Source organism: Eublepharis macularius, chromosome 2, assembly GCF_028583425.1.
Source record: "Eublepharis macularius isolate TG4126 chromosome 2, MPM_Emac_v1.0, whole genome shotgun sequence".
Lineage (NCBI taxonomy): Eukaryota > Metazoa > Chordata > Lepidosauria > Squamata > Eublepharidae > Eublepharis > Eublepharis macularius.
In genome coordinates, this window is record NC_072791.1 from 53,053,216 (window position 1) to 53,065,712 (window position 12,497).

The window sequence follows — 12,497 nt, forward strand, 5'->3', positions numbered from 1 at the left end:
ACAAGTGCAGCTGTAGAGTGAATGGAGGCTGAAGTTATTTTGCCAGTTGATTTGAATAACATGTATGCATTGGGCTAGACTGGTTCTCCAATTTTTTTGAGCCTGTGGTACTGTGGAATTCTGGCACAGGGTAGTGGGCACAACTACAAAATGGCTGCTACAAGAGGCAAAGCTAATCAACTCTAATAGTAACTTTTCAGCATTTCAGACAGAAGCTGTCTTTAACAGGACACCTTTTAAAATAAACATATTGTTCAAAATACTTCCTTGCATACACACACAGAAATGCAGGGAAGATCCTTATATTGTGATGGCAGTTGTTGAAGCAACTTTTAAAAAATCTACGTAGCCAGTCAGATGCCGTGCTGGCAAAAGCCAAACCTAGCTTTGCCTGCTTTCTAAAAACACTTGGCAGACACCAGGAAAGGTGTCAGTGGGCACCATGTTGGGAACACCTAGGTTAGACAAATCCAAAGAAACCTTGGACAGCTCAATCTTAGCTTAAGCTTGGTTATGCAACTCGTCTTTAGTAGACAGCTAGAGATACCAGAATCTTTCAGAGAAGAATTAGCTCTGTTATTTGGGTACCATGGTAAAACATGAAAGTTACATTCTTACTTTTCCAAATATGGCTTGGAATATAATGGAGGTAAATATTAGTCCATTGATTTATGTTGACTGTGCTACTGTTATTTTGACTTTACGATGGAAGAGGAAGAAACCAACTGAGAATGCCTGGAGAATTAATAATCATACCACAAAACCAAGAGCAAAAATTAATGTTAGGCAAAAATATTTATTTCATTTATCATCTTCCATTGTTGCTGAGACAAGGCGGATTACAGAGCTATACAATCAGTGCAGTAAAGACTGCTATAATATATACAGTGAACAGTGCAATAAAATTGGATTACCCAATTAAAGATCAAGTACCACCCAAGCAATATATCAGATGGTGGTTTAGAACACATTTAAGGCAATTGTAAGGGCATTAGTACAGGAACTTATTTAAAAAAATGAAAAAGCAGAAGCTATATTTAAAACACAGAGGATGGAAAATCAACATAAGCTCAACAATGGACTACATATTAACTAACTACTACAGTGTATGAATTGACATTAGTCGATACCTGCAACACAGTCCTGTGTTAAAACTTGAGACTATATATGTTTTGAAATAAACTTAGAAAGTTGGTCTTAACAGAGTTTAAAAATAAGAGTGTGGCAATCATTCCCCAAAGTCCCTCCTTTCCTCCAGGACTCTAAACCAGTCCTTGTGATTATGGTCTTATGCAAATCCAAATAATTGTCAGCCAATCATAGCCCATGGGACTCCACTGAATGGGAGTGAGTGAGCTGACCTCAGTTTAAGAAGCAAGAGGAAAAGATTTTCCCCTCAAGCAGGTAATACCGGGGCTCTGGATAAGAGTGTCAGTTTAGCAGTTTAGGGAGCACATAGCTTATGCTTACACACGAACTACTCATTAAACTAAATTTGTGTCCCCCTTTTCCCTTCTTCTGGGTGGTTGAGATTTAAAAAGAGACAAGGAGAGGCAAGAGTATGGGAGTGAACATTCTTTAGTTCAGTGGCAGATGCCTTAGAATCCTCACTTTATGTCTCCCCTTTCCCCATAATGGTCACAGACTGCCAGAAATTACATTTACCTAGAGCAAGAGGTCATACGGGAGTTTTGAGTGAAAAGTCCCATAATAATCAGTAAAAAGACTTAGAGTAATAAAAATTGGAGAATTGCCTCAGTGATTTAATCTAGTTCCTAAAACTTCAGGAAAAGGGAAGTGTTCAGTTTTGTTAGAAGCCCTGTAGATGTGATAACCATGTCACTTGGGAGAGGATACTGAAACAGCTTCCCATTGCCAGGGGGACTTGCAGCTATGCAACAGCTGTGAGTTGCCCATGGGAATATGATTTAAAAGTGCTGCAAGAGCCCAACTGTAGTTGAGGCCATGGTGTGGGAGGAGGAGGAGGGCTCCTGCTCCTCCCCCATTTTCCAAACTAGGTATGATACCTGGGGAATTAGGACTGTGCATGCACTGAATGCTTGAACTTGCAGTTCACAGTGGGACGAATAATGCCCTCCAGGCCAGTTTTCGGTTGGGAAAACAATGTAGGGAAGAAGGCAGGAGTCCCTCCTCTCCTTGCAGTCCTGCAGCATTTCTAAATTGAGTTCCCATGGGGCTGTTGCATCTGGCATTCTGCTGCAAGTCCTGAGGTGATCACAAGGTAGATGTAATGTGTAGTTTGGCCCTCAGATAAGGTTGATTCCTTCAGGAATGTTCCATGTGCTTATCTTAAAATTTGGGCATGCTGAGACACTGGGACTTACTGGTTTTATTGTTGAATTTATATATAGAGATCCGTACACTTTTAGTTCAGCCTGAAGGGTATATAGAAAGTATGGACAGAGAAATCTAATAAAAATGGTTTTCAGTTACTTCAGTAACAACACCCAATTTATTTATTTCTTTATTTACTTATTTATTTATTTTATTCGACTTATACCCTGCTCTTCCCGCAAGTGGGCTCATGGCGGCTTCCAACAAATATATTAATAAAAATACAAAAAAAAACATTATTACAAATAGCATAAAAACCAATATTAATACACAATTATACCAGCAGCATAAAAATCGAGGTGCCACCAAACAAATATGGCCACTACAAAGTCACCATAACCACAGGCACCGCCATGATGTAACTCCAGGGCGGCTGCAAAAAGAGGGTGTGGCAATCAGAAGAAAGGACAAAAAGCTGGCCCCTAGTCAAAGACCCAGTGGAACAGCTCCGTCTTGCAGGCCTGCAGAACTGTAAAAAGTCCTGCAGGGCCCGGATCTCCATTGGAAGAGCATTCCACCAGGCCGGGGCCAGGGCAGAAAAGGCCCTGGCCCTAGTTTAGGCCAGCCGAATGTCCCTTGGTCTGGGAACCACCAGAAGCTGTTTATCTGCAGAGCACAAGGCCCTATGGGGGGCATAATGGGAGAGACAGTCCCGTAGGTATGCAGGTCCCAGTCCATGAAGGGCTTTAAATACTAAGACTAATATCTTGAACTGGACCCAAAACTCAACTGGGAGCCAGTGCAGCTGGCGTAACACAGGGTGAATATGAGCCCTAAATGACATCCCTGTAAGGACATGTGCTGCTGCATTTTGGACCAGCTGTAATTTCCAGGTCAAGCCCACAGGCAGCCCAGCATAGAGCAAGTTGCAGTAGTCTAATCTAGAGGTGACCGTTGCATGGATTACAGAAGCTAGGTCCTGGGATGAGAGATAGGGCACCAATTGCCTGACCTGCCGAAGATGAAAAAAAAGATCTGGCAATGACAGCAACCTGGGCCTCCATAAAAAGTTTGGCATCCAGGGGCACACCCAGGCTCTTCACCATCGGCGAAGGCTGTAACAGTACTCTGTCGAGGGCTGGGAGCCAGATTCCCCATGTCGCCCCATGACCCAGATACAGAACCTCCATCTTCTGGGGATTCAGCTTCAGGTGACTCTGACACAACCATTCCACCACGGCATCCAAACACTGGACCAAAGAGTCAGGGGCAGCATTAACAGGTAGAGCTGGATGTCGTCAGCATACTGGTGACAACCCAGCCCAAAGCTCTGGACCACCTGGGCAAGGGGGCACATATAGATGTTAAATAGCATCGGGGAAAGAATCTCCCCTGAGGGATGCTGCACACCAATGGATGGTGGTCAGACATTTGTTCCCCTAGCACCACCTTCTGTCCCTGACCATGAAGAAAGGAGCTCAGCCATTGCAGGGCTGTCCCACGGATCCCCACAGCAGCGAGGCAGTGAGTCAAAAGATGGTGGTCGACTGTGTCAAACGCTGCTATAAGATCCAATATCCAAATATCATGTAATACTTTGGAAAATGTTTATGGTGTACAATTAATTTTTAAAAAACCTGAATGACTCTGTTTAAATTGGATGAGCTGATGGAACAATAATTGGTTCCATATTGAAAAATAAGGATGTTATGTATTCAACAAGTTTTTATCTTAAAACAGATCCAATCTAATTGAGAATTAATAGTAAGGAATATTGTTCTGGATAGACTAAGTTCTATGGGTTTTTTTTAAAAATTACCCAAATGTCTGTGTTCCTTTTATCACAGATTTGATCTCACCAAAGAAATTTAGCAAATGCAGTCATGCATTAATACTTTTAGAATGATAAAAAATGTTAATTAAATTTAGAATCTAGAATGCTGCAATTGAGTCTTTATGTGATGTTCTAGTATTCTAGAACATTCTAGTGTTCTAGTAGCCACTCTACTGGAAGTGCCATTGCATCAGTTGCAGGAGTGCAACTTCATACTTGCTGGATTTTGTCATAAAAACATAAATTAGACATACTGTTAAACTGGGCAGTAATTCTCCTGCATCTAATAGTTAAGCCAACCAGTATCATGAAATACAATCAGTATCTCTAGCCACAACATCACCAGGGCCCAAATTAATAACCAAATGTGTTCCCTAAAGCAATAAAATGTCCTCTGAAGTAAGGCCACCTTTTATCTTTCTAAGGAGTGGTAGGATTGGCATCCTTACCTCTTTGGCAGAGAGAGAGAGAGAGAGACTTCATAAATGCAGGTCCTAATTTGAGCATGGCTTTAAAGATAAAGATCAGCACCTAAAACTGAATTTGGAAACAAGATGTCTGCAATAGAGATATTCTGGAACAGGTGTGATATATTCAGATTGGCTTATCTCAGTCAATAACTGTATAGTTGTATTTTGCACTTGAAATTTCCACAAAATTACAGAAGCATGAATTGGTTTGGTCAGATCAGCAGAGTCCTGGAGGGGAAATGATTTTCAAGTCAAATGTAATTTTAAAAATATACACTCCTAGCAACAGCACCAGTCTGTTTCTAACTACCATGATAGTCCAGGAACATCTCAGAGCTCTTCACATGATCCAGAAAAGACAGTGTATTTGCCTCCCTCTTTGGATTCTGCTTTATCAACTGGTGTTATTTTGATCTTGTCAGGATTAAATTTGAACTTTTTGCTCGTTGGCTACTTGCATATGTGATTCAGAGTAAATTTGTAGAACTGCTGAATGGAAACAGAATTATGCTTGTCAGGGCTTGTCGCTGCCGCCGCTGGGCAGGGCGCCGGCTGGGCCGGCCCTGACATCAGAGGGGCGCCAGGGATGCTGCAGGACCCTGCTCTGTGGAAGGAGGGACAGTATACATCACCCAGACTCCCTCTCACTCCACTCACTAGCCTGCTCAACCTGGCCTGCTCACCCCCTGCGTCCTCCATCCTCTCCTCCTCCCAGAACTCTCCTCCAAGCCTCCACTCTCGCACTGCTCTGCTCTCGCTCCACGCCATCACTCCTTACTCACACCCACCACCTCAGAGCTCTTCCTAACCACCCTTTATAGGGTTTCCTTTCTCCACCCCACCCTCCTTCCAGGCTTGTTCCCTCTCCTGACTTGGCCCAGCTGTGCCTTCCCTCAGGTGTTTCCCTCCTATCACTAATCCCTTCTAGGCTTCCTTGCCTTGCTGGCAGGGTGGGGTTGAATGCGAGCCATCCCCAGCTGTGGTCTCCTTGGCCTTTCTCATGAGGAGCTGCCCCAGTAGACCTTTGAGCTGCTGAGCTTGCCTGGCCTTGCTCGCGAGAAGCTGCCCCAGTAGGCTTCTGTGCTGCTGAGCTTCCCTGGCCTTGCTCGCGAAGAATTGCCCTGGCCAGCTTCTGGGCTGCCTGCTCATTGATGCTGGGCGGGGCTATCCAACTCCTCCCCCAGAATGCCTGTGGCAGCTCCACCTGGAGGGGCTTGGCTCCTAGCAACTCCTGAGCCAGGCTACTGTCCTTTGGCAGGGTGTGGCTCTGGGCTGTAGTGGCTGCTTCTCCTCCTTGGCTGGTAAGGGCTCTGTTTGGGCTGCTGCTGGGTCCCTATTCCCCCTGCCTTGGCCCTTTTCCTCTGGCCTGCTTAGCCCCCTCTCCTCCCCCTGGAGGGTGGGACTAGCTTGTCTCTCCCTGCTCCCTCCGGCCCTCTGAGGCTTTGGCCTTTCGCCCCTTCCCCATGGAGTAGGCAGGTTCTGGACCTGATTGCTGGCTGGGGTGACAGGGCTGCTGCCTCCCGGTTGCCTCCCGCTGTTCCCTCCTGGCAAGTCTGGGGGCTGGGACTCAGACCCCGGACAATGCTTACTTTTATTTATTTATAACATTAATATCCCACCTTTCTGCCCAATCAGCACCCACCATGTTGTCATATTCATGTATTTGAAGAAGTGTCTCAGAAAAAACAAGGTAACCAATATTTAGATGACGACACAGCAAAAAGCTAGCTCAAGAATAGGTTTCCATAAAGGAAAGTAACAGATCAAGGCTGCATTCAGATTCCATAACAAGCTGCAATTAAAATCTGGCTGCTTCTACGTGGACATTTTTTGGAGAATCCACATAACAACCACTTTTTAGGTTTTCTCTGTGCTTGGCATGCTCTTTCTTAAAGCTGCATTACAGGGGTCTTTTCTGAAAATGCAGCCCAAATGTGTGAGCGTGCTGAATGGGAAAGTGTGCATTTTTGAATGCCCCACTTACATTGGTGCCATTTTTCTTCTTTTAACCCCTGATGGCTGCCATTTCCCTACCATACAGCCAGATAGCAGTAATTGCTTAGTGGAGTAGCAGTTGCCTTAAAAAAAAATTTTTAAGTGCTCAAAATATCCTGAAGTGGCATAACAGAGAAAATTGCAGCTGATGGAGAAAAATGTGCTTAAGGCCATTTGGTGGCTCAACCACAAGTGTTTTGCTCCTGTGCCATCCCTGCCATTAAGACAGGCTTTAAAGGCAGCATCTCTGCAACACCACTAACATACGCAGGGGTGGTGTGGCTTCTCCCGTCATCTGTGCTGCTGCTAAACTGGAAAGTATGTTGCTTCTCAGACTTGCTTCACATTGCTGGAGTGCAATGTGACTGTAGAAGTAGCACCTTTGCAGCCTGCTTTGGAGTTGATGTAGATGAGAGTGACACAGTGCCTTCTCCTTTCATGTGTGTCATCACTCCCCAAACCTGAATTACTTTCCAGATCTGTCTTGCCACTTTTGTAGTGCAAAATAAGTTCCAGTGATAGAGTAAGGATGCCAAATGTGGAAAAGAACTTAGGGAAGGGGGTACCTGATGAACAGTTGGAAGTTTGTGTGAGACTGTGCATGTGTATGGCCATGATCTTACAATTTTTGTGAGGAAAAGGTTAATTTGAAAAGCTAGGAATCTGTGGGTGTGAACCAGGGGTTGTTTTCCCTGCCCCCACAGTGTCACTAGCCAGTGATAGGTGACTTGGGGAAGCTGTGTCCATCAGCTAGTGTTGCAATACAAGCTGGGTTTTTAATGGAAAGGTGGAGAAGCTATAGGTAGGGTTTTCAAAACAAATGAGGATAAAATGATCATCTGCAAGCAGAACCCTTCTTTCACAAACTATATACAATAAAGCATATTTTGCTTTATGTCTGAACTGAATCAAACCAGGATATCTACTTAGATAACCTGGTTTGATTGTCGCCAAGAAAAGCTGACCACAACCGGAGTAACAAGATTTTTTTTATTACACTGTGATGTAATTGAATGGATATATTTCTAGTTAAGAATCCTGGTTTGCAGGCTTTCTGTTAACCAGAGTTGGTGAGGTGGCTGTTTTTTTTGGATGTCACACTAAACTGGAGTTTCATAAAACTCTAGTTTTATAAAACATTATTTAGCATGGTGTTTGAAAATAGCCTCAGTTTTGTTATTCTGTCAAACTTTGGACACAAAAGGCTCTAGAAGAATGCTTGCATTATGCTGAGACCCAATTTTACAGGGAAAATACCAGTTTTCACTCTTTGTCAGATGCATCTGGCGGGGAGGACTGTGGTTATCGAGGGCTTGTGCTGCAGTGCTGCTGAACTCTTTTTGATTTTGCTACTACAGACTAACACGGCAAACTCCTTTGAATCTTTACACAAGCAAACTGATCCCCACACCAAAAGGAGCTGTCTGCATCTCCATATCAAAGGAGTTGTTTACATCCCCCCTCTCCTCCTTCCCCCCTTCCCCCCCTCCTCCTCTATATTTGGCCAGTTTCCTTCTGCCCTCCATGCATCTGATGAAGAGAACGTGATTCTCGAAAGCTTATGCTACAATAAAATTGGTTAGTCTTAAAGGTGCTACTGAACTCTTTTTGATTTTGCTACTACAGACTAACACGGTTAACTCCTCTGGATCTATTTCCCTTTCTCCCACATTCAAAAGTGCATATAAACTATATCAAGCACAATGTTTTCCTTAGTAATTTACCACCTCTTATAATTTATGCTTGGTTGTAGTTAGTGCATAACATCAACTATGTAATACACTCCAAAGTGTTGCCAGGTTTGAGATTTTACTTATTTTCATAATTAGGAGTCATGGACGGTGAAGGTGCTCCTTAAACGTCTCTTAAAATTTGTTCCTAAATCATAGTTTGAATGTAGGCTGTCTTCTTCCGGAAGGGGAAGGAATGTTGTGAGAACTCTCTGTTCGTCGTCGTCCTTCTGTGCAGCCCCACATTGGGACTGCGCATGCGCAGGCCGGCCGCGGAAAGATTTGACTAGCTATAGAATCGTGAAGAGGGGGACGCCCGCCGGTTCCGCGCGTGCGCGGTTCCGTTCCCGCCAAAACCGGCATACTTAAGGCGAGCGTCCCCCACATTCCCTCAGTTCCTTTTTCGCCGCCGTCGGAATTGGTTCTGCTAGAACCCAGAACTTTCTTGCAGGTGGGTCATGGAGTATGGCCTGTGTGTAGGGAGGGACTGTGGCTCAGTGGTAGAGCATCCACTTGGTATGCGGAAGGTCCTAGGTTCAATCCCTGGTATTTCCAGGATCAAGTAGTAGGGTGATGTGAAAAATCTCTGCTTGAGACTCTAAAAAGCTGCTGCCAGTGTGAGTAGACAACACTGACCTTAGTAGGCTAATGCCCTGATTCAGTATAATGCATATCATGTATTCATGTAAATAAGGACGGAGAAGGAGGAGGGGCTGGAAGGCTTGATGGTAAATTTGGATTTGCCTCTGTGCAATGTGTGAAATGGCCATGAATTACACCCTATTGCTTAGTAATGATGAATACTTGTTTCTGAACATGGTTGCCTGATAGGGATAAAAATATATGCAAGGGAATGCCACCCAGAGATTGAGGAGAAATTTTGTACAAATGTAGGGGGGATACCAATTTGCATAAAAGTCAGAGAATGAAAATTTACAGGAAAGAAAGGACTACGGTGGTGAGAGGGGAAGGGAAGGTGGAATGGAGAGGGAGGAGAAGGAAGAGGGAAGCAGCAGTGTGGAAGAGAGGAAACTGCAGCAGAAGAAAGGTGATTATGGAAAGAAGTGTGTGTGTTTGGGGTGTGTGTGAGATTTCTCCTCTCCTGTTATTACATTGTAGACCTTCTACTTGCACAGGAGCATGAAAACAAAATGTAAACTTGTTCATTGATTTCATTGATTTCAGTATTTCATATTGGGGAGAGGGAAAGTAGTGCAGAACTACTTGAAAAATATTTTACATCTTTCCTCTCACTGTATCTTGAGAAATAGGCATACACTTATTTTTTTTGGCTTCCGCTATTTCTGTAGAAAACCTTAGGGTACAGATTTGTCCTCACATGGAAGGAGAATCTGTGTGACATACTTGGCTTCTCTTGGTTGTCATAGCTTAGAAACAATATAGAAAAGAGTAGAGTCCTGTAGCACCGTGAAGACTGACCAACTTTATTGCAGCATAAGCTTTCGAGGACCACAGTTCTCTTTGTCAGATGCATCTGACAAAGAGAACTGTGGTTCTCGAAGGCTTATGCTGCAATAAAGTTGGTTAGTCTTCAAGGTGCTACAGGACTCTACTCTTTTCTATTTTGCGACCACAGACTAACATGGCTAACTCCTCTGGATCTAGAAACAATATGGTGCTCTTTGCATTCATAGAGGATGACTTGATAAATGACAAAATGGGATATTCAGAATGTCAAATTCTTTTCCAAGTGCTGGATACACATGTATTCCTCAGTGTGTGGTCATTCTTGAAAAGATTGATCAGTTTGTCTTGAATTAATCTGTTTGGCTTAGATTTATTGTGATTTTAAAAAAAAAACGTGTTCAGTTAAATTTAGACCTTGTTTTTTGCAGTGTAAGGGAAAGTGGATTTTCACTGTATTTCCTTCCCACTGCAGATCCCTGCCAGGAAGCTTCCCTGTCCCCAGGAGCAACATTCTGGGGAGCTCAGTGGCTACAGCATGAGAATGAGAATCAGAATCATAGGTTTGGAAGATACCTCCAGGGTCATCTAACCCCCTGCACAATGCAGGAAATTCACAACTACCTCCCCTTCTCCCACACACACCCAATGACCCTTGCTCCCTTCCCAGAAGATGGCATCTCAGGATCCCTTGCCAAACTGGCCTGGGAAAATTGCTACCTGACCCCAAGGTGATGATTGGCATTGCCCTGGGCATGTAAGAAAGGGTCACAAGAACTAAGCACTGATGTAACCCTTCCTGTCCTCCCTCTCATGATCTGCCTAGGTTCACAGAATCAGCATAGCTGTTAGATGGCCATCTAGCCTCTGCTTTAAAACCTCCAAAGGAGAGCCCACCACCTTCCGAGGAAGCCTGTTCCATTGAGGGACCGCTCTAACTGTCAGGAAGTTCTTCCTGATATTTAGTAGAAAACTCTTTTGATTTAATTTCAACTGGTTGGTTCTGGTTCGACCTTCTGGGGCAACGGAAAATAACTCTGTGCCATCCTCTGTATGACAGCTCTTCAAGTACTTGAAGATGGTTCACCTCTCAGTCGTCTCCTCTCCAGGCTAAACATACCGAGGTCCTTCAACCTTTCCTCATAGAACTTGGTCTCCAGATCTCTCACCATCTTTGTTGCCCTCCTCTGGACTTGCTCCAGCGTGTCTAAAGTTCCATTCCAGTAGCAGAACTCTATCGATGGTACTTTGGATCCTACACCAGAATTAATAATTTAATGCAGGCCGGAAAGGCCTTTTTATTGGCCTTACAAGTTTTGTTTCTCCAAATGGAATTCATGGTACAGGTGACTGCAAGTAGTCCTCTCACTGGCTCAGCCACAATCACTCAGGATCTGTCCTCATCTGTTCTGCTTTTCTGTGTAGTATATTCTTTCCCATGGTAATCTGGGAAGGTGTAGATTTCATTTTTTATTTTTGTTTTTGTTCGGAAGAATGCCCGTGAGAAGCAGTTGAACATTGTTGTGACCCATTATTGGTTATGAAATTAAAAAATTAACTTGTCTTGTAGCGTGTTAATAGTATGGATCATGAAAAACTGCTGTATCTTGGGATATGTGATGTGATACATACAGATGAAATGAGGAAATGCTTGTTGAATTCTTGTGCTACATGCCCAGCTATTGTCATATTACTGTGGTCAGCAAAATTAACATCTTTGTTCTAGTAAATATTTACTTTATATGTGACTAGAAGTTGATCACATACTTTAGTACAGATTAAATACCCAGCCATACTGACAGCTGTCTTGCAAGCACTTTTTTTGGGAAGTAATACCAAGCATTGGATGCAACATATATGACTACTTGTTATTTTGGACAAACCAATGGAATTTCAAGCACAGAGTTTGAAGTTGGCCTTAAACTGTCCATGTGTAAATGAGGGGGCTCCAAAGTAAGCTTGGACAAGAAAACAAAGGCTAAGATCCATATTTTACTATATTTTAGTAAGATCCAGTTATATTATGGAAGAGTATGGGGTTATGGCATAGTGGTAGAGCTCATGTTTTGCATATAGAAGGTCCTATGCAGTTCCTGTTAAAGGGTCTCAGCATATATTAGGAAAGATACTTTTCTGCCTGCAACTTTATAAAGCAGTCAGAGTAGACAATACTGAGCTAGATGGATCATTGATCTGAATGTACATAGCAACTTCATATATTCATTAGTTTGCCTACTAAAGTGGATAATTTGCCATTCATTTTGTTACTAAATGCGCACATGGTGGAGAATGTAGTCACCAGTCTGATATGAAACTAATAATTTCTGGATAAATTTCCAATACTTAATTTTTTTCTACAGCAATTTTTCAGTTTCTAAAGATTTTTTCATAAAGTTAATACAAATGAATGGATGCCATGGCATGCTTGGCTGTTTCTAAGTTGTAATTAATGAATTTTTGTTGATTATCCCTAGGAATCACATGAGAGAGAGAGAGAATACATACATATTTTATAGTTCTAAATGGAGGAGGGAATGCAACCACAAATACATAAAATAATCTAGGTATAAAATCAGGTTATGAGTTCATATGATTGGCTCTGCAGCTCAAATCAGAACCAAAGCCAGGATTCTTATTTATGCATCTCCTCTGACATAGTGGAAAGGATATTGCACTCACCAATGTGATATGGAACTAAGAAGTGATGCAGTGGAGAGTGACAATGAATCTGAAGTATTAAATGCACTA

At 43.0% G+C, this 12,497-nt stretch overlaps 1 protein-coding gene and 1 non-coding gene across 5 annotated transcripts in view; both read left to right on the top strand.

The window, feature by feature from the left end:
* STRN3 (striatin 3) overlaps positions 1–12,497 on the top strand; it is a 60,722-nt gene that overhangs the window by 8,699 nt on the left and 39,526 nt on the right. The gene's annotated exons all lie outside the window — the stretch shown is intronic.
* On the top strand, positions 8,808–8,879 carry TRNAT-GGU (transfer RNA threonine (anticodon GGU)). The gene has a single exon. It is a non-coding gene; the product is annotated as a tRNA-Thr (tRNA).